At 41.2% G+C, this 27162-nt stretch overlaps 1 long non-coding RNA gene across 2 annotated transcripts; it reads right to left on the bottom strand.

Moving 5' to 3' along the window:
* Positions 1-4926: 4926 nt before the first annotated feature.
* On the bottom strand, positions 4927-25768 carry LOC138825241 (uncharacterized). Of its 2 annotated transcripts, none has more exons than XR_011371369.1 (4): positions 25683-25768; positions 5925-6138; positions 5304-5436; positions 4927-5112 (listed from the first exon to the last, which is right to left on the bottom strand). It is a non-coding gene; the product is annotated as an uncharacterized lncRNA (long non-coding RNA). The 2 variants fall into 2 exon arrangements; XR_011371370.1 differs by lacking the exon at positions 25683-25768 and adding an exon at positions 17014-17080.
* Between the last annotated feature and the right edge of the window lie 1394 nt (positions 25769-27162).

Genomic DNA, 27162 nt, shown 5'->3' with positions numbered 1-27162 from the left:
TAAGAGTCTCACAGGCTTGCCTACCTGGGTTTGCTTCAAACTTCCTCCTCAGATCTCAACCTCCCGAGCAGCTAGGATTACAGGGTTGAGTCATTGTCATCCAGGAAAATAATTCTTAAACCAAGTAATTTGTTTTCCATTTTTTTGTGCCTTGTGGTATTAGTTTGCAAATGACTTGTTCTACTAAGAAAGTTCACTCAGGAGTGGCAATATCGCTCAAATGATAGAGAACTGTCCATAAGCAAAAGGAACTCCTGGACAGCACCCAGGCTGAAAGTTCAAGCCTAAGGACCAGCAAAATAAATAAATAGTAAAGATAAATAATATAAATAAATACATAAATAATCTTTGGCCTAGCACCTAGTGCCTCACACTTGTAATCATAGCTACACAGGAAGCTGAGATCTGGGAATCACAGTTAGAAGCCAGCCTAGACAGGAAATTCTGTAAGACTCTTATCTTCAATTAATCACATACAAGGTTGGAAGTAGTGCTGTGTCTCAAGTGATAGAACACTAGCCTCAAGCAAAAGGAGCTCAGAGATAGCACCCCGGCACAGAGTTCAAGCCACATGCCTGGGGAAAAAATAGAAAAGAAAAAATAAGAAAGTTCTTTCAATTGTTTATTGCAGTGTAACATCATCACCCACTTATGATGTTTCACACAAATTTCAACTTCTAATAGTTTCCCCCAAGACATAATGAAGTTTTTTCCCTATGATTCCAGATTGACATACAAAATGTAGAATCAAGTTTAAGGGAATTCTAGGGCCAGCACTTAGGTGGAATATTTCTAAGAGTTTGGGAAAAGTGGCCAACCTGGATGTCAATTATCTCAATCCATCATTATGATTACTAGGATTGCTTGCGGAATTTTTGGAATCCTTATCCCATCTCTGGTTTCCTGAAAGTTGCATCACATGGGGTCCTTTCCTTATATTTGAAAAACAGGAAAGACCTTGGTATTTATTGACATAAGCAGGCTGACACCTGACCAGTTCTGAGGCCTACAGCATCACCTGGAGAGGTTGCTGGGTCAGGTGAGAGCATCAGTAGCCTCCCATGGCTTTTCTACAAGGTAGAGAATCACAGGATTATGCAGCCCAGACCCTAGGGCAGCTTCATGAAATCAGAGAATCCCACACTCCTAGTTCCAACTTCACTGGTTACTTCAGGAGTTAGGAGTCTGGTGTTGAGACTCATTTCCTGTATTAAAACAATTCCTGCTTGGAGAATCATGGCTGGCTTTAGTTTTACTGTGTGAATACTAAAGGATGCCTTCATATCAGAAGATTCATGGGCATGTTTCTGGGGCAGGGGAGGAGAAAAGAGACACAGATACAGAGGAGCATTTGAAGAAAGCTTTATAAAATACTTACAGTAGGGGCTGGGAAGGTGGCTCAGCGGTAGAGCACTTGCCTTGCGAGGACCTGGGTTCGATTCCTCAGCACCACATAACCAAAAAAAAATACAGCAGTGTTAAGAGCCAGGCTGCATGTGAGAAGCTGTTTCAGCAGGTGGAAGCACCAGAAGGAGCATCTGGGGCAGCCCAGCTTCTCACTTCTGCTTCCCTGGGAGGTTTATGTTATGGCTTTTATCACTGTGGGAATGTACCATAATAGTGTTGACAGTAATAAATGGCAGCGTCTTCAGGCTGCAGGCTGCTGATGGTAAGGGTGAACTCTTTCCCAGATCTACTGCCACTAAATCTGGAGGGGATCCCAGATGATAAATACTCAGCACCATAGATCAGGAGCTTGGGAGCTTTCCCTGGTGTCTGTTGGTACCAATTTAAGTAATAGCTAATGTCCTGACTGGCCCTGCAAGACATGGAAACTCTGTCTCCTGGAGATGCAGACAGAAGGAGTCTGGGTCATCTGGATGTCACATCTGGCACCTGACATGGAAACATAGAATCAAATGTACTCATAAATATGCATGTTTCATGAGGATCTCACAGAGAGCCAGATAGAACTGACCACATTGAACTGATGAAATTTCCATTGCTATCTTTCCTTACCTGGAAGCCAGAGCAGAAGGACTCCAAGTCCCAGGATTTGATTTGAGGCCCTCATGTCCATGCTGTGAACTGACTGGGAGTGACTCCTGCACAGGGTGTGAGCAGACTATGAAGAAATACTCAGGCAGTGTGCTGTGCTCTGGGCATATGCAAATACAAATGCAAATGCAAGGACTGGGCAGGACTGGGCACAGCTGCAGGGCTGGCTCACTTCAGTAATTCAGCACTGGCCAGGTGCTCCTACACATAGCAGGATGCTCCAGAGCAGGCAGTGTTCTGCAGGCAGTGCCCTTCTCCCAGAGGCCCTTTCAGTACAGTAGATGTTTGGAAGACTGTAATCATAGTGCATAATATATTAGCATTAGATGGAGTAAGTTATCTAATAGTGTGATGTAATGCAGGAACATATCCTTGTTTGTAGGGAGCACAAAGAATAGTCTGAGTATGAACTATTCGATTTTTAACTAACTCTCAAATAATTCTGTTGTTTTTATTTTTATGTTTTTGTGTTGATAATGTGGCTTGATCTTTAGGGCCTGAACGCTTTCTCTAAGCTTATTTGCTCCAGTTTAGTTCTCTACCAAGTGAGCTATACCTCCACTTCCTCAAACAATTCTTATGGGAAAACAAATGCTTTGTGTTCATACAAAGTGTTTATGGAAAAAAAAAGAGAGTTTATCCTCAGCACCACATTAAGAAAAAAGCTGGAAGTGGCACTGTGGCTCAAGTGGTAGAGTGCTAGCCTTGAGCTGAAGAGCTAAGGGACAGTGCCCAGGCCCAGAGTTCAGGCCCCATGACCGGACCAAAAAAAAAAAACCATCCTGTGTCTCACTGTCATCTTGAAGCAAGAGAGAAGGTCTCTGCCTATATACCACAAAAGACCACTGTGTCAAGAATGAGTACCCTTAGAATTTCCTCAGTGGTAATGAGAATGTAGGTGGTGCATGCATACCTGAGCCCCTCATCTTTGTGAGAGTAACTCGAAGGTATTTTCCCCATTTCCACATTGGTTTGATCTGCAGTCATTCTCAGCAATAGATAGTATATAGCTTGCAGTCTGTCTTTACTGGTCATGACTGAATGACCAGTGAGATTGAATGGCACATGGGGAGAATATCTTGTGCTAGCAGACAGCCTCTGATTTGTGTGTTGTCTCATCTTGTTTACACAGGATATATTATCTTCAACTCTTTGAGGCAGCATAATGGAGTGACCAACAGAAATGATGAGTTTAACTTAGTTCCTTTGTTTACATTACAGTAATTCTAACTCTAGGAATCTTTTCCAGAGGATTTTACATGACAGAATTGTCTCAATGAGCCCATGGTTTCTTTCACATTTGTATTCTTGTCATATTAGTCCTCTGTTACCTGATGAGAAATGACAAAAGTGAAAAATAAGCACAATTCTCTGGAATTTCATGTTAAATGTCAACATCTGGTCCAAGTTAAGAAAGCCTTAATGATGTTACATGTATTTCCTTTCTCTTATCTTCCCTCCTACTACTCAGCATGAATATCCATGCCCTGTCCACCAACACTGTAGTCTATAAAATTCAGCATTGTGTGGTTCTGTGCTGACATGGTCATTCAGGGTAGGCAAGGGATTCTCTGTGCATCATCGTGGCTGAGTTGTGGGTATGGCTTGGCAAATATGAGTACACTGGGTGTGGGGGTCATCTGGGAATTATGCAACTTGGCTGTGTCATAATAATTACCACAGGACCACAACAAGAAACCTAGTCTCCAGGCATGTTCTGAAAACTTCCCCCTTGCCTTGGGATTGCTTTACATGGCAAGGTGACACAGTGCCGTTGCCCACCCATGCCCATATTCATGTCCATGCTACCATAGGTCCAGCAGGCCTGATCCCCATGCATTGCTGATGGTCCAATACAAAGCTCTCCATAGACTTACCCTCAGGACCACATGCAGCTCCTGGGCTCACTTGCTCAATTTGATTGGCATAAAGTTTTCTCCAAACATTACATTTTATTAATGACTATGATCTATAAAGACTAGAAGGCAAAGTCTATGGAACACAAAATCACTTCCTTACTTAGCACACATGAATGTAGAGTGGTGTTTCTTGGTGCACATTTAGAAAGCATATAGAGAGATCTCAGAAGGAGTGTGAATCAGAAAGGTCAGAACTGGCAGGCTACTTACTGTGAACATGGAAGAGAAGGAAATACTGTCAAAGATGGAAGTTTACCTTCTAGGAGCTGGGAAAGGCACAAGACATGTTCTCTCTGACACTCTACAAATGAGAATGCAGTCTGCCAATACACTGAGTCCTGTGTTAGACTTCTGACCTCCAGAACTATTAATTTCCCATTTTCTTCTTGATGACACAGAGGCATTGGTCAATTACTACAGTAAGCCAATACAGAGACTGCTTACTGAGTTTTCCTACAGGGACATTCCATGCAAAAGGACATAAGAGACATATATGTTCCTCTTCATTTTCTGTTGAGCACTGAAAGCTTGCTTGTCCAGAAGTCAGGGCAGGTACACAGGCTCTCAGGCAGATGGAGGAAGTGGACAAGTCCAGGACTATGTGGGGTGCAAGCAGCTGGCTAGACTCTGAAAGGGGCTATTGTTCAAAGAAGAAGTACTGTGGAAGGTGTACTGTAACTTTGTTGGCAGTAATAATCTGGCACATCTTCAGACTGGATGCTGTTGATGGTCAATCTGAAATCAGTCTCAGCCCACTGCCACTGAACCAATCAAGGACTCCAGATGCCTGAGTGTGCACCCAATACATGAGCAGCTTAGGAGCTTCTCCTGGTACACAAATATATATATATATATATATATATATATATATACATATATATGTATATATGCATGTATGTATAAGTATTTATTTATTAATTATTGTAAAATTCTGTACAGAGGGGTAACAGTTACATGAATAAGGTAATGAGTACATTTCCTATCGATTCCCCTGGTTTCTGCTGATACCAAGACAAGTCATTCTTATTGTTCAACCAAAGACTCTGGCTGAACTTGCAGTTGATGGTGACCCTCTCTCCTGCAGACACAGCCAAGGAACTTGGAGACTGAGTAACCACAATATCCATGCAAGCACCTACAATTAGAAGTGCACACTGATCATACATACTGACAAATACACCAACTTTACAAAGTGAGTATAAATATTAAAATTTTTCATTAAAATCTACTCCCTAATGTTATGTCAGTATGTTTATCTATACATGGATATTAGTCTACAAATGGGAATGCAGTAGAACTTTTAATGTACATTTTCAAATATCTTACCAGACATCCAAATTAACAGAAACACAAGGAACTGAATCTGTAACGCCATCTTGCTCTCCCAGTCCACCTGATGCAGCTCAGTTCCCAATTCAAAGCACTCATTTATCAAAGCTGAGAAGCAGTCTGGAGAGGCCTAGGCAAAGCAATCCGCATAGGAGAAAGCAAATCACCTGAGAAGTGGGTTCTTAAAACACCAGATGTAAATCAAGAGCCAAAATTATTATCAAATGAAGTGGAATTATGCAACTGTACAGTATTTTTACAATAAAAAAAAAAACGTATTAAGAGAAAGAAAGAAAAGACAGACAAGTCAGCTTAGAAGTTCTAAAATCAGTCTGGAAGAGTTAAACTACAAACCACTAGATGGAGCAATATAAGAGTCTCAGGGTTAATTGAATATTATTTAAATGAATTGAGTTTTACAGAAATGATAGACAAATTAGCTCAATCAGGTAATCATAGTGAAACAAAGTAACATGGTAGGAAATAACAATAAACATTAAAGAATGTGATAAAGAGGGAAAAAAGGAGGAAAGAAGAAGGAAAAATATGTCAAAGAAAAGATAAGAAAAGACTAAAACAGTGATAAATTTAGTGGGGAGTTTGAACTCAGAGGCTCACATTTGCTTCACATGTTTGCTCCTGTGGAGCTCTACCATTTCAGCCATGCCCCAACTGAAGTTTTTCATGGTTATTTGAAGTTTAAGTCTCACAGACTTTTCTGCCCATGTTGGCTTCAAACCTCAGTCTCCTGAGTAGATAACATCAGAGTGTGAGCCACTGGTACTTGGCTTCAAGGTATTTTCTTTCTAAAGGAATTTAACTGATCTGAAACCTGAAACATAAAACCAGGAATATTATTGACAACTCAATGTGCATTTTAAGTCCTCCACTTAATCAATATGATCCCCCCTCTTATTTTGCTTCAAATAGTATCTGCGATCATTTTCAAGCTTTTTATATATTTTTATTGTAAAGATACTGTACAGAGGGTTAAACTTACATGAGTAAGGCAATGAGTCCATTTCCTATCAAGCATTGTTACCCCCTCCTTTGTTTTCCCCTAACATCCCTTTCCTCCCCACCTCCCCAACACCTCCCCCCCACCACAAAAAAACAGTTTAAGGTTCGTTTTCAACATAGTGTCTTGTACATCTCATTATTACAATGGGTCATTCTGTATCCTTATTTCAGCATTTTGTTGTTTCCCTTGCCCTCCCCAGAATCAAATACGTGAAAATAGGGGTTATACCATGGGGGAAGAATATACCAAAAGAAACAAGAAAGTCACATTGTACATTATAAGTACATTATAAACAACAGCAAGAATGATAAAACCTTGTGTGTCCCTATCTTGGGGTTCATTTCGATTAGCATCATCTTACATGGTCATATGGACATAGCGTTTGACCTTTTCTGCTTGTCCTAGACATATCATTTTTTTCAAGTTTTAAAAGAATTAGAAGATTCAAAGTTTAACTTAGAAATGTTAGTGTGTCTGTCACAATACTAGAAAACCAAACAATACAATGACTGAGGATGTTCCCAATTTCCAAGAACAAGAACATGAACTCTGAGTAACTTTTCCCCAAACAGTTCTAACAAGTTCTTTTATCCTCTGACTTCAGTAGGGCTTTGTCATTGCTCCAATGAGCTAAAAGTTGTTTTCTTTCATTACTTTATTAGTACTCGTTCAGATTAGACAGATACAAAATAAGGTTCTAGAATTCCAAGCTGTCAGCTATAAACATAACTGCTTTTCACAGTGTTGAGAAATTTCTCTGTATCTTCTAGATAAAGAAAACCACAGAGATGCTTTTACACTAAGAGAAGACATGGCAGATGACTTAGCTGTTCATTTTCACACAAATCAAGTTTCCACTGTGCAGTGGATGTATTACATTGCTTGAATTTGTAAAAGACCATAAACTTGTTGATGAAAACAATACAGATTCATCTCTAAAGACAGGAAGCCTGGAATTAATGTCCTCCCTGCTCTGACTTAACACACTCACCACAGTGACCATCTTGGATGAAGCCCCAGGAAAATCCCTGTCTTTGATTAAAATAGTCATGAGATAGTAAAAGGCTGATATTTTTTCTTTTTTTAAAACAGAAAATCTCTTTGTAAACTATGGAATTAAGATTGGGAAGACATAATATCCATGGCAAGAAACAATAGACGTGGGAAGGAATTTTCTAAAACCATACAGAAGAAAAAACTCCTAAATGTTCATTACGGCTGATAATATCAAGATATTCTTCACTTGAGAAATGTTTTTGGCCAAGCACCAGCAGCTCACATCTATAATCCTAGCTACTCAGGAGGCTGAGATCTGAGGAATATGGTATAAAGCCAACCCTGGCAGGAAAGTCCATGAGACTCTTGTCTCCAATTAACCAACAAAAAGCCAAAATTGGATGTGTAGCTCAAGGGGTAGAGTGTCAACCTTTTAGAAAAATTCTAAGGTGCAATGCCCAGGCCTTGAGTTCAAGTCCTAGTATTGGCACAATAAATTAAAATATAAAAACAGGTTAATTAATTAATTGATAAAAAATATTTTCTCAGGTACCAGTAGTGTCTGGCTACTCAGAAGGCTGAGATCCAGAGAACTGTGATTATAAATCAACCTAGGCTGTAAAGTCCATAAGAAGCTATATTTAAAAATACAAGCATAAATCAGGACAACAGTCTTGTCTCAAGTGGTAGAATGCCAATCTAGCAAGTCCGAATCCCTGACTTCAAACCAAGTACTGCCAAAGTGGTACTTTTATGAATCTGATATATCTAGAAAAAGACAGAATGTTCACCAGTAAAATCTAGTGTGTAAAATCTAGGTCCCAGGAAATCTGAATTCACTACTAAAAGTATAATTTCGCAACTCTGCTCTTGTCTTCAACTAAACAATTACCATGCTAGCTGAAACCGAAATTCTTTCACCACTCCCCACCCCTTCAAAGATCTCTTCACATGAGCATCACATGAGTTTAACTCCCTAGGTCCAAGGAAAGTCTTGATAAGCTTTCTTTCTAACATGCTTGGTTCACATGGCAACTACCAGCATAGCTCAAGTCTATGCTGTCAACAGTAGGAAATTGAAGGGCAATACTTAAGAGGACAAAGTTGTTTATCTTCTTAGCTAGGAAGGATCCAAACAAGTGACGGTACCCCTCCAAGAGACCAGTCCCCATACCTGCACTGCACTGTTACCCTCCAAGAGATGAATTCCCACACCTCTACTGCACTGGGTCTCCTTGCTGTCTTAGAGAGGTTGGTCCATATGAATGTCACCTCCACCTTCTTCCCCAACACACCCAGAATTTCCACAGGGCCTCCTACTGCCCACTGAGGCAGGTAGGATGGAATTTATACTTACTGCCTTCTGTCCAATACAAAAATTATTTGATACAACTAAGATGCCTCCTTCCATGCCCTTTAAGTCTTGCCACATTGCTGCACCCAACATACATTTTGCATAGTGCTCCCTAGGGAGGAGCCTCCTTGCTACATTTGAGATAAACTCAGCTTTGACCCTAAGTTGACTGATCAGGATTCCTAACTTCAGTTTCTCAAGGTGAAGTGCCCAGCTCAACTCCTGGGGCTGCTCATGCTCTGGATCCCTGGTAAGGACACAGAGAGATGAAGGAGTGGAGGAAGGAGATGGGGTGTGAGGATGAAGCCTAGGGGGAATCACTATTGCTGTTATATGCTCTTCCACATTTGAGATGGGTGGATTTCATACTTCAGGATGGCAGATGCTGTTTAGATCTATAAGAGAAGGAAGATCCCAGAGCATCTGGACCTAGATTACGCTAAAAATAGAGTGAGATGGTATGGGCAATGCCCTTTGGGTGAAAATCTTACCTCCTGTCTTAAAAATGAATATTTAAATTGTAAATCAAAATTCCAACAGTATTCTAGCCCATAATGTGTAATAGAGGAACAATATGAAACCTGCTGAAAAATCGTATACATGATATTGCACTTGTCTTTCATGTTTGAGGATCTTGTGGAGACATCATGATGACACAGACTCCATTCGCCCTGATGGTTGCCCCTTGAAGAGACAGCTTCCATCTCCTGCAAGTCCAGTGAGAGTCTCCTGCATAGCAATGGAAACACATACTTGTATTGGTACCTGCAGAAGCCAGGCCAGTCTCCACAACTCCTGATTTATATGGTTTCCAACCGATTTACTGGGATCCCAGACAGGTTCAGTGGCAGTGGGTCAGGCACAGATTTCACACTGACAATCAGCAGGGTGAAGTCTGAGGATGCAGGAGTTTATTACTGCATGCACTGTGCTACGGCCCAGAGCAAAAACCTCCCTAAATGGGGCAGCCCAGCTGTGCCCATGTGCTGCTTGCCTGGGGACCAGCAGAGCAGATTGTCTGAGACTGTGTGCAAGGACAAGGTTGGGGAACTCGGAGGCACAAACTGCAGCTGAGGTCTCTGTCCCATGGGGCTTCAGCTACCCTCAACAAAGCCCCATTCATGGTCAGCTACAACACACTCCCCATAGCATTTGTGACAAAAATGTACACATGCTGTATGTTACTTCTATGTAAATAGACAAGACTAATTCAAAGGAAGGTTCCAGAAAGGTTGAAGACCTGTTTTCTTATGAAGATAGTCTCACAGAAATAGGAAGGTGGTATAGATGACTTCTAGAGGGGACTTTGTGCCTTGCCAATTCAGTTCTTTTTTCAACTTTAAATAGAAACTAAATCACAAATACACACAAATGACTTCACTTGTGCAAAGTAACAGAAGGGAAATCATGAAAATGGCTTATAATGTTTGCCCTTTAACTTCCAGTTCTCATTATTTCAGGATCCAGTGGGGATAATGTGACACTACAGACTCTGCTCTTCTGATAAATCACCCCTGGAGGTTTGGCCTCTCAGAAAGGGATCACACCTGTAATACCAGCTATACTGGAGGCTGAGAATAAGAGGATTGCAGTTAAAGTCCAACCCAGGCAAAAGGTTAGCAAGACTCCATATCAGCAAACAAACTGGCTGGGTGGCACATATCTGTAGTTTCAGCTATGCGGCCAGCTGAGGGTAGGAGGATCTTCAAAAAGTCTGAGCAATAATGAAAGACTTTACTTAAAAAGGACTTGAGGGTAGCTTGGATCAAATGGTAGAGTGTCCAACAAGCAGCAGGCCCTGAGATCAAAACCAAGGAGGAAGAAAAGACAAGAGAAGTGAAGACATCCCTTCTGAATGGTACCTTCCATCACTGCACATTCCATGGGAAGGGTTGCCTACCACCAAGTCCTCTGAATCGTCACTGACTGGCACCTTCGATTCAATCACAGGTTACCAATCTATCATGAGGGCATAAGCAAGCTTGCAAAAGGTGTCTGTGCCCTCATTATACACTGTGGATGACATGTTAGAGAATGACATGCATGACAGACATTGCAGCCCTGAAGGCCAGGAGTACCACAAAAGGCAAAACTCAAGATGGGAAGGTCAGCGGGGAATGCTCTCAAGACTTAGGACCCAAGCACATCAAAATAGCATCAGTGCCTTGTTCAAGGGAGAGAATCCACAAGGTTGAAGAGAAAAGAAAATGAGGCAGAAGAACATACTATTTGCAAACCAAAATAAAATAAAAATTACAGGTTCCACTGTTATATGAGTGGTGCTGATGGAAAGATTGTGTTTCCTCAGTTAGAAAGGAAGATATGGAGACATGCACGCTGGAACATGTACATGAATAGTTGTCTGTAAACTAACACTGGCTGCCCACACAACAGGGAGAATATCTTGTGGGGTTGAAGATGTGTAGTGGCAAAGAGGGATAACTTGGGCCTCTAAAATCGTAGCCTTTGGAGGTGGTGATCACAAGAATCCTGATTCAAACACAGGCCAAGCAAAAATTTCATTCTCACCACCAATTTTTAGGAGATTATTTTTGCTGCTGCTGTTCTTGATGGTGGCTTCTTCTAAGTGGTTGAACATAGCCAAGGCCCTTGTGGGACAGAAACCTCAACTTCAGCTTGATATTGTGAGTTCCCCAAGTTTGTCCTCACACACAGGCTCAGAGAATCTGCTCTGCTGGTCCCCAGACAAGAAGCACATGGGAACAGCTTGGCCACCATTCACAGGGAGGTTTTGCCTTGGGCTGTACCACAGGGGTAAGGTATTGTGTACCTTGGAAGAAATAGTAAACTCCAGCATCCTCAGCAGGGTGGACATTGCTGATTTCCAGAATGAAATCTGTGCCTGACCTGTGTGGGACTCAAGAAGCCTTTTGGAAGTCTTATAATTTGTTTGCCATAGAGCCTGGCCTGGCTGAACATGAAATTGGGCCATTTGCAAAGGAGTGGGTAAATCTGGGGCCTTCATGGTAAGCAAAGCAAGCCAGGTTCACATGCTCTCTCTCATGTGTGCTTGCTAATCCTGAAAGATAAATGTGCATGTAAGTGCACAAAGAAATATGGGAGAGACATATAACATATTTTTAATATATGAACATAAGTAATAAACCTTAAATAGTAGGACTGTTGGAGAGGATTAGATATGAACAAGCGAGAATTAAAGGATATACAATATCTACATCTACTTCATCTGTGGATAAAGAGAGCAAAATGGAGCTCACTAAAGTCTGGAATAATAGGGTAGTATGGTTAAGGAATATGATAATAAGTGAGAGAAGCAATCTCACTGGTGTAGTATATATGCAAAAATATCAGGTTAAAGCCTATTTGAATTTTACCATATACTAGGAATTTAAATGACAGTAATATAAATAGTAATTACAAGTGGAAGAGGGGAGGGTGAATGGAGAGGCTGAATGAGAGAAAATATGATGGAAATACTTTATTTACATGTTTGACAATGGAACGATGACACGGAGATTGATTTGGGAAGGGAGCAAGGAGGGACAGGGATGCAGGGAGAGAATCTATCAAGGTATACTGCTTGCAGTAATGGATCCACCCAAATAAAACCTCGTATACAATTGACTGATGCCAATTTTTAAGAAATGTTGAAAAATAATTTAAAGATCTGTACTGTAGCCAGGCATAGTGGCTCATGCCTGTAATCCTAGCTACTCAGGAGGCTGAGATTTGAGTATCACAGTTCAAAGCCAGCCCAGGCAGGAAAGGCCATGAGACTCTTATCTCCAATAAACCACTCAGAAAATGGAAGTGGTACTGTGGCTCAAGTGGTAGAGCACTAGCCTTCAGCTGAGAAGCTTAGTGACAATGCCCAGACCCAGAGTTCAAACCCCACGACGGACAAAAAAAAATCTGTACTCTACAGTAGACATCATAAGTAATCCCAAGATGATCTGAATATATAGTAGGATGAGTATATGTTAAATGTAAATACTGCATAACATTTTTATTTAAGCACATGATAAAATTCTATCCACAGCTGGTCCAGAATACTGAACTAAACAACTGTTCAGCTGGTCCCCAGACAAGAAGCACATGGAGACAGCTTGGCTACCATTCACAGGGAGGTTTTGCCCTGGGCTGTACCACAGGGGTAAGATTGTGTACCTTGGAAGCACTAGTAAATTCAATCATTCACAGTAGGGTAGATATTGCTAAACAACATAGACACACATTTTGCAGTAGTGTGATCCTTTTGAGGAGGGAAACTTTACCTTTTCCACGACTGAGTTTAGACTTCTTGATTTTCCTAGGATATACATATTACAGACTGTGGTAAATGTTCAAATGGTTTCAGAAGTAGTAATGTTAGCCAAGATTACAAGAAAAAAGGATTCTACCCTAAGCTGGCTGAGTGACAGATCTTTAGTTTTTTCTTTCACATCAAATTCCACAGCTATTTCTTATAGCTACATAGGATAGCATGTTCAAGCACAATGGTATTGGGAAAGGAAACTTTTGATTGCCATGAAACATTACTGTTATTATAGTCAGAAAAGAACATCTTATAATAAATGAATAAATAAAAAATTTTAAATAAAATAAAATTTTAAATAAAACATTTTACATAGATGGAAATATACATATGTAAATATATGCAGGTGTGATGTCAGAGTGTATGTGAGTCATTGATTGTGAGATAGAAAGATACAGAGATAGAATGATAGACAGGTAGAATAGATGCAGATAAGGTGATAGAGACATAGATGGTAGAAATATAATCACTGTTCTTGGTCCATTGCAAGCTGAGCTGACTCAAGTTGGCACATGGCTTATGCTACTCTGCCATCTGCCGACAAAGCTTTATAACTGCAACTGATTTCAGAATAAGTTATTTGGTCAACATAAGATATTTCATTTCTTGGCCTGGGAAGGTGGCTCAGTGGTAGAGCGCATCCCTTGCATGCCAGAGGCCCTGGGTTCGATTCCTCAGCACCACATAAGCAAAAAGAAAAAAAAAAGCCGGAAATGGTGCTATAGCTCAAGTGGTAGAGCACTAGCCTTGAGCTGAAGAGCTGAGGGACAGTGTCCAGGCCCAGAGTCCAGGCCCCATTACTAGACCCCAAAAAAAAAAAAAAAAGATATTTCATTTCTTGTACTCATTATCTTGCCCATGTAATTGTAACCCCTCTGTACAGTATGTTCACAATAAAAACCAGATATTTCATTTCTTTCATTTTAATACTTTACAAAATGTTTGATTATATATAAACACAGAACATAGTATAATTACCCCCAATGTCACAAATTAACCATTCCAACCTTGTTTCACCTACCTGTTTGATCCAAATTACCTCTAAAACCCTACATACACACACACACATATGCATGCATGCATGCATGGTCCCACCCACAAACCCACACAGTGTTTAAGCCAATTATCATTACAAAGTTAACTGATGATGACTTTTTAAATAACAATCATACCACTTGAGACTTAAAAGGAATTCCCATCTAGTAACATGTCATTCTTCTAATTCTAGCTGCTCAGGAGAAATCAATGGAACTATTAATGCTCAAGAAAATCAATGGAACTATTATCGCCAATTAACTGTCAAAAAGCCAGAAGTGAAGCTGTAGCTCAAGTGGTAGTACGCTAACCAGGGACAGTGCCCAGGCCCTGAGTTCTAGCCCCAGGACTGGAAATATAAAGCCATTTCCTATTATCTAGTACCCATTTCGACTCAAACTACGTTCACTGAATTCAAGGATAGTTTCATAATTAAGATTGTTTAAATCAAGTCCCACACATAAATAAATGAATGTATAAGTTTTAACAAAGTCTTAAAAATGAGTACATATTTTAAATATTTACAGGGAATATCAAAAGAGATATTCATGTGTGTGTGTGTGTGTGTGTGTGTGTATGTGTGTGTGTGTGTGTGTGTGTGTGTGTGTGTGTGTGTGTGTGTGTGTGTGTGTGTGTGTGTGTGCGCGCGCGCACGCGCGCTGGAACTGCATCTGGAACTCAGGACCTACCAGCTCTCTCATAGCTTATTTCATCCAAGGAAATACTTGAGCCACAGCTCCAGTTCTAGCTTTTTGGGGATTAAATAGAGATAAGATTCTCACAGACATTCCTACCTGGAGGGGCTTCGAATCACAATTCTCAGACCTCAGCCTTGTAAGTAGCAAGGATTACTAGTTAAGCCGACAGTACCCAACTGAAAGGCTTTTATGTAAGAAAGAATTTAGAGTGCCCACCTTGGATTAACTGATATCTTTTCAGGAAGTAAATCTCATTAGATTTCAAATAGCGATAGGGAAATAATATTAGAATGGCTTTTTCTTTTGTCTTTTTTACACTAAAAAGCTCACATTAATGAATACTACATAAGGAATTCAACATATAGCAAGTCTAAGATCCTTTCTACAACAATATTAGACAGACAGAGGTGCCCATGGATAAACGAAAGAGAAAATTGACCAAAGATGAGGAAATCTAATGGGCAATGCTGTCACACATTTCTAGTGAATAAATTGCACAATTCAAAAGTTATTTTGGAAAGAAAGTATGACTGAAAGGCCTGAAAAAAAGAACAGGATGTGAGGAGGTAGAATAGGGATGTATGTTTGTTTGAAATTGACCTCAGAAGTTCATTCAGCTGGTGAACAAGGTGCAGGGACAGAAGAAATAAACTAGGTATACAGTCATCTATGCTTGAGGTTTTGATACAAGGTATCATGGACTTAATATTGGGAAAGAAATGAATCCAGGAAATGATTGGGTTTAATATTGAGAAGTAAATGAGACAAAAATACGGAATAGGATCAAAATAGAAGACTCCAGGATTAAAGGAAGGGGAGAGAAGGAGAACTGACCTATCCAGAAGCACTAGACTCACCAGCACCGATGGCTCCTGCCTGTAATCCTAGATACTCAGAAAGCTAAGATCAGAGGATTGCTTTTCTAAGGGACTCAGTCTGCGAGAAAGTCCATGAAACTCATATCTTCAATTAACCAACAAAATAAAAGCAAGTGTATTACTCAAGCAGTAGAGCATTAGCTTTCAACAAAAGAAAAGAACAGAAAAGAAAAGAAAAAGCAGCTCAGGAATACCACCCAGGCCCTTAGGTCAAGCCTAAGGAATGGCACTCACATGCACACACACACAAACACACACACACACACACACACACACACACACACACACACACACACACACACACACACACAAAACTACATCTATCTCTAAAGAGTAAAGACTAACTTCATGGCATCAGCCATTTGAACATGAGAAATATTCAGGTACCTGTAATACAAAAACTCCTAACAATGTCTCTCAGACAACCTTACCATATTTTGCTACAATTATCTCCTTCAATAAGTGATCCAGAAGCCAAAGCACCTGAAAGATTTCCTGGTCCTTGCAAACCCGACCAGGGCTCAATGGAGAAATGCTTCCTCTCACACAGGGAGGAAGGATGCCAGTTCAGGGCTGTGTGGGAAGGCAGCTGTTCACACAGCAAGGCTCACTGACCCATGGCCTGGACAGGAGGTTTGTGATCGAGGCTGAAGCACAGTTCAGGGCTGTGTGGGAAGGCAGCTGTTCACACAGCAAGGCTCACTGACCCATGGCCTGGACAGGAGGTTTGTGATCGAGGCTGAAGCACTGTGAATGGGAAGTTATAATTCTGTTGGCAGTAATAATCTGCCACATCTTCAGCCTGCATGCTGCTGATTGGGAGAGTGTAGTCTGCCCCAGATCCACTGTTAATGGATTCCAGGTGGCTGAGTGGATGTGCAATACATGAACAGCTGAGGAGCTTCCCCCAATATCTGCTGATACCAAGGCAAGTCCTTCTCATTATCCTTGCTCTATAACAGACACTCACTGGGCTTGCAGTTGATGGTGACCCTCTCTCCTGCAGACACAGCACAGGACCTTGGAGACTGAGAATCCACAATGTTCCTACAAGCACCAGCATTCAGAAATGTACACTGATCATACCTATATACACACAGACTTTATAACATGAATATAAATATTGAAATTCTTCATCAAAATCAACACTGTAGTATTATGTCAGTGTATTTATCTCTATACAGATATTAATCTATAAGTGGGAATGCAGTAGAATTTTTATGGCAACATTTTCAAATATCTCACCAAACATCCAAAGTAGCAGGACCACAAGAACTTGGATCTAAGACACCATCTTGCTGTCCCTGTCCACCTGATGCAGCTTAGTTCCCAATTCAAAGCACTCATTTATCAAAGCGGAGAAGCAGCCTGGAGAGGCCTAAGCAAAGCAATCAGCATAGGAGAAAGCAATTCACCTGAGCAATTCACCTGAGCAATGGACGGTGAAATCATCTGATGTAAATCAACAGCCAAAAACAGCGGCAACTGAAGTGTAACTGTGCAACTAGAAAAGAAAGTAAATCAATTTAGAAGCTCTAAGATGATTCTTAACAACCTAAACTACAAAGCACTAGATGGCGGAGTACCAGAGCTTCAGTTTTAATTGTAAATATTGACTGAAATGTCCATGATACTCCATCTCCAAAAATACCAGCATAACGCAGGACCAGAGGCGTCTCAAGTCTGAATCCCTGACTTCAAACCAAGTATTGCCTAAAGGGGAAAAGGAGGAAGGGATTTTTTATTTGGTGGGGGAGTCCAGTTGTGGGGCCTGAACTCTGGGCCTGGGCACTGTCCCTCAGCTCTTCAGCTCAAGGCTAGCGCTCTACCACTTGAGCCACAGCGCCACTTCCGGCTTTTTTCTTTTTGCTTATGTGGTGCTGAGCAATTGAACCCAGGGCCTCAGGCTTGCAAGGCAAGTGCTCTACCACTGAGCCACCTTCCCAGCCCCAAGGTAGGAAAGGATTTTTTGTTTGTTTTGATTGTAAAGATACTGTACATAGGAAGTGGTCCTGTGGCTCAATTGGTAGAGTGCTTGCCTTGAGTTGAGCTGAAGGACAGCGCCCAGGCCCAGAGTTCAAGCCCCACGTCCGACATAAACAAAAAAAAAAGATACTGTAATGAGGGGTTACAGTTAAGTGAGTACATTTCTTATTTATCATTGTTACCCTCCTTTGCTTTTCTCCTACTATCCCTTCCCTGCCCCCCCCCAAAGTTGTGAAGTTCATTTTCAACATACTGTGTTGTACTCATTGTCACAATAGGTCAACCTGTGTCCTTGTTTCAGCATTTTGTTATCCTCCTTCCCCTCCTCAAAATGGATAAATGTATATACAAGATCCAGGATACCAAAATCAAATATAATGACAACTGGGATTACACAAACATACAAAATAAACCCAAAAATTCACATAGTACTTTAAAAAGAAAAACAAAGATAAAACCTCTTGTGTCCATATCTTGGAGTTCATTTTGCTTAACATCATCTTATATGGTCATATTACCTAGCTTTTGACCTTTTCTGCTTGTTTAGTAAGATTATCCTAGACTTATAGTAGTTATTGCAAAAAAAGGAAACCATTGGACTTATGTTGCTTTGTGTCTGGCTTACTTCATTTAATATAATTTTCCCAAGACTTGCCATTGCCTAACAAATGGAGTGGTGTCATTCTTTCTGATGGTGGCAAAGAATTCCATTATATACATATATACATATAAGTATATATGCATTTTCTTGATCCATTCATCTACTGAGGGGCATCTGGTTTGGTTCCATATCTTCGCTATGGTGAATAATGCTACAATAAATATAGTTGTGCTGCTGGGAGGGAGGTTTTCATGAATCTGACATAATTGGAAATAGGTATGACAGAATGTGCACAGAACAGAATGTAGTTAACAAGAACTTTGTATTCAGTATTGAAAGTAAAATTTCCAACCTTTACATTTGTTTTAAACTGGGCAAGTAACTCTTTATCTGAAACAGAAATTCTTGTATTCCTCCCTTCTCTCCACATGAGCATCACAGAGTTTAACTTGCTAGGTCCAAGGAAAAGGTCTTGCTAAACTTTCTTTCTAACAACTTTGTCCATTTGGAAACTACCAGTGTACAGAAAGAATGGCATTGCCCTATTTGTTAGGAAATGGTAAGACTTGGAAAAAATTATATTAAGTGAAGTAAGCCAGCCACAAAGAAACATAGGTCTCATGGTTTCCCTTATTTAATTAACTAGTAAATATCTTAGACAAGCAGAAAAGGTCAGATAAGGTGATGGATGTTAAAGGAAATGAACCCCAAGGTAAGGACACAAGTGGTTTTATATATATCTTGTTATTGTTGCCAACGTATTTATAAGGTACACGTGATTTTTTTGTTGCTTTGTAGGTCCCTCCCCCAATGGGATAGCCCTTGTTTTCACTGTATTTGATGTTGTTATAATTTGGGGAGCAAAAGGGAAAAAAACAAATTGTTTAAATAGGAATGCAAGTTGACCCATTACAACAATGAGATGTACAAGATGCTATGTCAAAAAATGAACTCTAAAATGTAGGTGGGGGTATGGAGGATGGGGGCTGGCGGGAGCAAATGTAGTTGTGGAGATGAGGGAAGGGATGGTAGGGGAAAAACAAAGGAGGAAGCAACAATGCTTGATAAGAAATGTACTCATTGCCTTACTCATGTGATTGTAACACCTCTGTACAATATTTTCACAATAAAAAACATGAAAAAAAAGAAACTATCAGCATAGCTCAAGTCTCTGCTGTCAATGGTAGAAAACTGAAGGGACATACTTGGGAGGGGCAAGTTGTTTATCATCTTAGCTGGGAAGGAGCCAACAGGTAAATGTTCCCCTCCAAGAGATGACTTCCCACACCTCTACTGCACTGGGTCTCCTTGCTGTCTTAGAGAGGTTGGTCCAAATGCATTTCCAATCCCACTTCTGTAACAATACATCCACAATGTTCACATGGCCTCCTGCTGCCCACTGAGGAAAACAGCAAGGAATTTGTACTTGCTTCCGTCCAAAACAGAAATCATTTGACACAACTAAGATGCCTACTTCCATGCCCTTTAAGTCTTGCCACATTGCTGCACCCAACATACAATTTGCATAGTGCTACCTAGGGAGGAGCCTCCTTGCTAAGTTTAACTTCTCACCCTGAGTTCACTGATCAGGACTCCTCATTTCAGTCTCTTAAGATGAGATGCCCTGCTGAGCTCCTGGGGCTGCTGATGCTCTGGATCCCTGGTAAGGACACAGACAGATGAAGGAGAGGAGAAAAAAGATGGGGTGTGAGGGTGAGGCCATGGGGGAATTACTGTTGCTGTTGTGTGTTCTGTCCACATGTGAGATGTGTGGATTTCACACTTCAGGATGGCAGAGGCACTTTAGATCTGTGAAGGGGGGAAGATTCCAGAGTATCTAGACCTAGATGCTGCTAAAAATAGAGTGAAATGGTACTGACAAGGCCCTTTGGGTGAAAATCTTACCTCCTGTCTTAAAAATGAATTTTTAAATTGTAAATCAAAATTCCAACAGTTATCTAGCCTATAATGTGCAAGAGGAACAATATGAAACCTGCTGAAAAATTGTCCTGGCACTTGTCTGTCATGTTTTAGGATCTTGTGGAGAAATTGTGATGACACAGACTCCACCCTGGCTGTCCATCAACCCTGAAGAGCCAGCCTCCATCTCCTGCAAGACCAGTGAAAGTCCCCTGTATAGTGATGGAAACACATATTTGAATTGGTACCTGCAGAAGCCAGGACAGTCTCCACAACCCCTGATCTATACAGTTTCCAACCGATTTACTGGGGCCCCAGACAGGTTCAGTGGCAGTGGGTCAGGCACAGATTTCACACTGACAATCAGCAGGGTGAAGCCTGAGGATGCAGGGGTTTATTACTGCCAACAGGGTTCAAAATACCCTCACACTTTGCTACAGCCTACAACAAAAACCTCTCTGCATGGGGCAGCCCAGCTGTGCCCATGTGCTGCTTGCCTGGGGACCAGCAGAGCAGATACTCTGAGTCTGTGTGCAAGGACAAGGTTGGGCAACTCAGAGCCACAAACTGCAGCTGAGGTTTCTGTCCCATGGGGGCCTAAGCTACACTCAAGGAAACCCATTATTGGTGAGCTGCAACAGATTACCCCAAACCATCTGTGGCAAAAGTGTACAGATTCCACAAGTCACTTCTGAGTAAGTAGACAGGACTAAGTGAAGAAAATTTGCAGACAGTTTGAAGACCTGTTTTCTTGGGAAGATTTTCCCACAAACAAAGGAACATGTGACTTCTACAAAAGACTTGGTGTCTTGCCAATGCTTTTCTTTTTGAGATAGAAACTAAATCAGAAACACACAAAACTTATTTCATTTTTAAAAGTTAATACAAGGAAATTCATGAAAATGACATGTTGTTTTCACTTCCATTCTCATTATTTCAGGATCTAGAGAGGATATGATGCTACAGAATCGGTCTTCTATGCATCACCCCTAAAGAGCTGGCCTGCATCTCAAGAAAAATCAGAAAGGCTTCTCATAGTGCCACACACCTCTAATACCTGCTACTCAGGAGGCTGAGATTAAGAGGACTGTAGTTAAAGCCCAACCCAGGGAAAGGGTTAGCAAGATGTCATCTGAGCAAACAAACTGGTTGGATGACACACACATTTGTTGTTCCAGCTATGCAGGAGGTTGTAGGTAGAAGGCTCTTTGTCAGATCTGATCAAAAATGAAAGACTTTACCTAAAAAATAGCTAAAGCAAAACATGACTAGGGGTAGCTCCACTCAAGTGGTAGAGTGTCTAACAAACAGGAGGCCCTGAGATCAAACCCAGCACCCAGGAATAAAAGACAACACTAGTGAAGACATCCTCTCTTGTTGGTACCTGACATCACTGCACATTCCATGGGAAGTGGTGCCCACCATGAATGCCTCTGAAACTTTGCTAATTCAATGATTACTAAAGATCCTACCCACTGGCACCTTAAATCCAATCACATGTTACCAATCCAACATCAGCACATAAGCCAGTTGGTCAAAGGTGTCTGTGCCCTCATTCTATACTGTGGATGACCTCGGACAGAATGGCATTCAAGACAGACCTTAGAGCTCTGTTGGCAAGGAGGACCACAGAAGGCAGCACTGGGGTGGAAAGGTCAGCAGTGACCAAAATACAGAGCAGGGAGGGCACCCAAGGCTTGGGACTCATGCTCATAAAAATGGCATCAGTGCCTTTTTATAGGGAAAGGATCAAGACAATGGAGAAAAAAGAAAATGAAACTGAAAATATACTCTTTACAAAAAAATGAACCAAAACTTTCAGTTGGTTTACACTATTATATAAAATAAACACTGTGGAAAGTGGTGCTGATGGATATAATATGTTTTCTTGCTTTGAAAGGAAAATATGCAGACATGCACACCAGAATGTGTAAATGAAAAGATGCATGTAAACTAACACCAGCTACACAGACAACATGGAGACTATATTAAAGGGTTGAAGATGTGAATGTGGCCATGTGGGGTTACTTGAGCTTTTGTACACGGAGTACAGGAGAATCATGATTCCAACACAGCCAATCAGAGAGTTCATTCTCATCAACAGTTTAGAAGGGTATATCTTCCTCACATCCCTACCAGCACCTGCTGTGGCTGGTGTTCTGGATGGTGGCTATGCTGAGTACTTGAGTATAGCCGTGGTGCCTGGGGTACAGATCATCAGCAGCACCTTGCTCCGAGTTCATCAACTTTGTCCTCACACACAAGCTCAGACAATCTCCCTGCTGGTCCCCAACAAGCCATACATGGGTACAGCTTAATATGGGGCCAGGGTGAGAAATTTGATTCAAAACATTCACTCTGGACCCAAACTCCTTCTTCTTCTCGCGCCTCCTCACTATAACTGACGATGTGTCCAGAGGCCTCCTCTACCAGAGTCCATTTTCTTTTTATTTTTAATTGTGAAAATACCATACACAGGGGTTACAATTACATGAGCCAATGCAGATGTGGGAAGAAAGGAAGACTAACACACTGTGGGTGGGTACTGGTGCACCTACTGTGGAATGCACTTTGACAATTCCTCAGAAACTAAACATAGGCACATCCTGGGGCATTTATTCAAAGATAAAAATTTGGTATTTTTAACTCAACACACAGTAAGTACTCCATAAACATTCTGAATAAACAAATGGCATGGCTTTCTTCATATCAGTATTTTAAATATTTATCATTCACCCTCAAAATTTTTGTGTGTTTTTGTGCCAGTACTAGAACTATAACTCAAGGCCTGAGTGCTGATCCTTAGCTTATGTGCTCAGGGCTAGCATTCTACCATCTGAGTCACAGATCCACTTTCAGCATTTGGGGGGGTAATTGGAGATGAGAGGTTCACACTTTCCCACCCATGCTGTCTTTGAACCATTATTCTCAAATGTCAGCCTCTTGAGTAGCTAGTAGTAAACTATGAGCCAACAGCTCCTGGCTAAAAAACTTTAATGTCAAAAAGTATTCAGAGCCGGGTGCCGGTGGCTCATGCCTGTAATCCTAGCTACTCCTGAGGCTGAGATCTGAGGATCATGGTTCAAAGCCAGCCCGAGCAGGAAAGTCTGTGAGACTCTTTCTCCAATAAACCACTAGAAAACTGGAAGTGGCGCTGTGGCTCAAGTGGTAGAGTACTCACCTTGAGCTGAAAAGCACAGGGACAGCACCCAAGCCTAGAGTTCAAGCCCCACGACCAACAAAAAAAAAAAGTATTCAGAATGGCATAACTTGGGTTATCTTTTCAGATTCTGATACCTTTTCAGAAACTAAATATCATTAGCACACAGATTTCAGATAGGGATAGAGAAGTAACATTGGGATGATTTTTCACTTTGCCTCTACAACAATTAAATGCCCAAGTTAATGACATACTGCATAAGGAACCCAAGTTTTACTAAATCTAAGACCCACAATATCATTCTAACACAATATTGGACTTGGGTGCCCATGCACAAACTAAAGAGAAAATTGACAAAAGATGAGAAAACCTAATGGGAAATGCTGTCACACATTTCTAGTGATTGAATTGCACAATGCAAGATTGACCTTTGAAAGAAAAGATGACTGAAAGATATGAAGGGACATAGAAGGGACAGGATGTAAGCAGTTACTACAGGGATGCATTTTGTTTGAAGTTGACCACAGAAGCTCAGCAGGAAAACAGGGTGCAGGGACAGAAGAAATGAACTAGGAATATGATTTTCTATGCTTTAGGTATTGAAAGAAGAGATCAAAGGCTTAATATTGGGAAGTAAATAAATTCAGAAGATATCTAGTTGGTTTTAATATTGGGAAGTAAAGGACCAGAATAAAAGGAATAGGGTCAAAATAGATGCATCCAAGATTAAAGGAGTTTGTAGAGAAGAAGAATTGACCTATTCAGAAGCACTAGATTTACCAGTACCAAGAGTTCCTGCACATAATCCTACCTACCAAAAGGGTGAGATCTAAGGCTTGCAAGTCAATTATAGCCAGCCTGCCAGCAATAAAGTCTATGAGACTCTTCTCTTAAATTAACCACAATTAAGTAGACATATGACTCAAGTGGTAGAGCACTAGCCTCAACAAAAGGAAAGAAAATGCACAGGAACAGTACCTATGCCCTGAGTTCACACACACACACACACACACACACACACACACACACACACAAACACAAACACACACACACACACATGAAAAACTACTACTAATAAATCTATCTCTAAAGAGTAAAGAATAACTTCATTGCATCAGCCACTTGAACATGAGCAACATTCAGGTACCTGTCACACAAAAACTCCTAACAATGTCGCTCAGACAAGCTTACAATATTTCTCTAGTCCCGGGCACTGTCCCTCAGCTCTTCAGCTCAAGGCTAGCTCCCTACCACTTGAGCCACAGTGCCACTTCTAGCTTTTGTCTGTGTATGCGGTGCTGAGGAATCAAACCCAGGGCCTCATGCATGTGAGGCAAGCATTCTACCACTGAGGCATCATCCAGCCCTAAACTGTGGAATTATGACTGTGACTGCATAATATGCTTGACAAGAAAGAATAGACATAGGAAGGAATTTTCTAAGACCATTCAGGGAAAAAATTTCCATAAGTGTTCATTACACCTGATAATATCAAGACGTTATCCTCTTTAGAATGCTTTTGGCCAGGCAAGAATGGATCACACCTGTTATCTTAGCTACCCATGAGACTGAGATCTAAGGAATGTGGTTCTAGGCCATCCCTGGCAGGAAAGCCCATAAGACTCTTCTCTCCCATTGACCAGAAAAAAAGCCAGAAATACCGGTATAGCTCAAGGAGTAGGATGCCAATCTTGAATAAAAATACTAAGGGACATTGTTCAGGCCCTAAGTTGAAGCCCCAGTTCTGACACAATAAGTTAAAATATGAAGATTAATTAATAAATAAAAAGAAATCTTGTTCAGGTACCAGTGGCTTCTAGCTATCTACTCAGAAAACGGAAATCCAGAGAATTGTGATTATAAACCAAGCTGGGCTAAAAAGTCCATAAGTTTCAACAACCAACAATGCAAGCAAAAAATAGTTTGAAATGCATGGCTCAAGTGGAAAAATACCAGCCTAGCAAGTTTGAAGACCTAATTTCAAACCAAGCACAATTAATTTTGGAGGGAATGTTTGCATGAATCTGACATTAATCTATAGATATATAGGTATATATATGGAAATAACAATGAGAGAATGTTCACCAGTTTATAAAAACTAGTTCCTAGAATATTTATATATACTACTAAAAGTATAATTTCCCACCTTTGTGCTTATCTTCAACCTGACAATTAGCTCTCTAGTTAAAACAGAAATTCTTTTTTCCCTCCCTTCAGAGTGCTCTTCACATGAGCATCACACAGTTTAATTCACTAACACAAAGGATAAAGCCTTCGCTAGCTGTTGTCTCTAACATGCTTTGTCTACTTAGCTACTACCAGCATAGCTCAAGTCTATGCTGTCAATGGTAGGAGACTGAAAGGAAATATTTGGGAGAACAAAGTTGTTTACCTTCTTAGCTGGGAAGGAACCAAATGGGCACTACTCACCTCCAAGACACCAGTCCCCACACCTGTACTGCATTGGGTCTCTTTGCTGTCCTAGATAGGTGGGTCCATATGCACCTCACCTCCCCCTTCTGCCCCAACAAACACATTCAGACCTTCCACATGGCCTCTTACTGCCCATTGGGGCAGGCATCATCAAATTATTCTTACTGGATTCTTCCCAATACAAAAATTATTTGGTGCAACTAAGATGCCTCCTTCCATGCCCCTTAAGTCTTTCCATATTGCTGCACCAACATACAATTTGCATAGTGCTCCCTAGGGAGGAGCCTCCTTGCTAAGGCTAAGATAAAAGCTCAGCTCTCACCCTAAGTTGACTGATCAGGACTCCTCATTTCAGTTTCTCAAGATGAGATTTCCTGCTCAGCTCCTGGGGCTGCTGATGCTCTGGATCCCTGGTAAGGACACAGAGAGATGAAAGAAATGAAGAAAGTGATGGCGTGTGAGGGTGGGGTCTGATGCACCACTGCTGCTGTTGTGTGTTCTGTCCACATGTGAGGTGTGTGGATCTCATACTTCAGAATGGCAGATGCGGTTTACAGCTCTGAGGGGGAGGAAGAATCCAGGGCATAAGGATCTAGATTCTGCTTAAAATTGTTCTATAGAGTGAGATGTGCCCTCTGGGCACATATCTTGAAACAATATTTACAATTCAAATGAAAATTCAACTAATAATTCAGTAAAATAGAGGAAAATTATGAAACCAGATAAAAATTTTTATTTGATTCCCCATTTCACTTTCATGTTTCTAGGATCCAGTGCAGACATCATGATGACACAGACTCCACTCTCCCTGTCCATCAACCCTGAGGAGCCAGTCTCCATCTCCTGCAAGTCCAGTGAGAGTCTCCTGCATAGCAATGGAAACACATACTTGCATTGGTACCTGCAGAAGCCAGGCCAGTCTCCACAACTCCTCATCTATAAGGTTTCCAATCAATTTACTGGTGTCCCAGACAGGTTCAGTGGCAGTGGGTCAGGCACAGATTTCAAACTGACAATCAGCAGGGTGAAGCCTGAGGATGAAGGGGTTTATTACTGCCAGCAACATACAAAGCTCCCTAACATGGTGCTACAGCCCAGAGCAAAAACCTCCCTGCATAGGGCAGCCCAGCTGTGCCCATGTGCTGCTTGCCTGGGGACCAGCAGAGCAGATTCTCTGAGTCTGTGTGCAAGGACAAGGTTGGGCATCTCAGAGACACAAACTGCAGCTGAGGCCTCTGTCCCATGGGGGCCTCAGCTATATTCAATGAAACCCCATTGATGGTCAGCTGTAACAAACAGCCCATAATATTTGTGACAGAAAAGTACAGATGCCCTATATCACTTCTGGGTAAATAGAAAAGACTAACTCAAGGGAGTTTCCAGAAAGTTGAAGAAATCTTTTTCAGTTTTTCTCAGAGACACAGGAAGGTGGTATCTTTGACTTCTAAAAGGCATTTTGTGCCTTGCCAATTCTGTT

Source organism: Dipodomys merriami, unplaced genomic scaffold, assembly GCF_024711535.1.
Source record: "Dipodomys merriami isolate MVZ:Mamm:240054 unplaced genomic scaffold, mDipMer1.0.p SCAF_136, whole genome shotgun sequence".
Taxonomy (NCBI): domain Eukaryota; kingdom Metazoa; phylum Chordata; class Mammalia; order Rodentia; family Heteromyidae; genus Dipodomys; species Dipodomys merriami.
The sequence above is the reverse complement of the archived record's forward strand: the minus strand, read 5'-3'. Positions and strand labels throughout refer to the sequence as shown.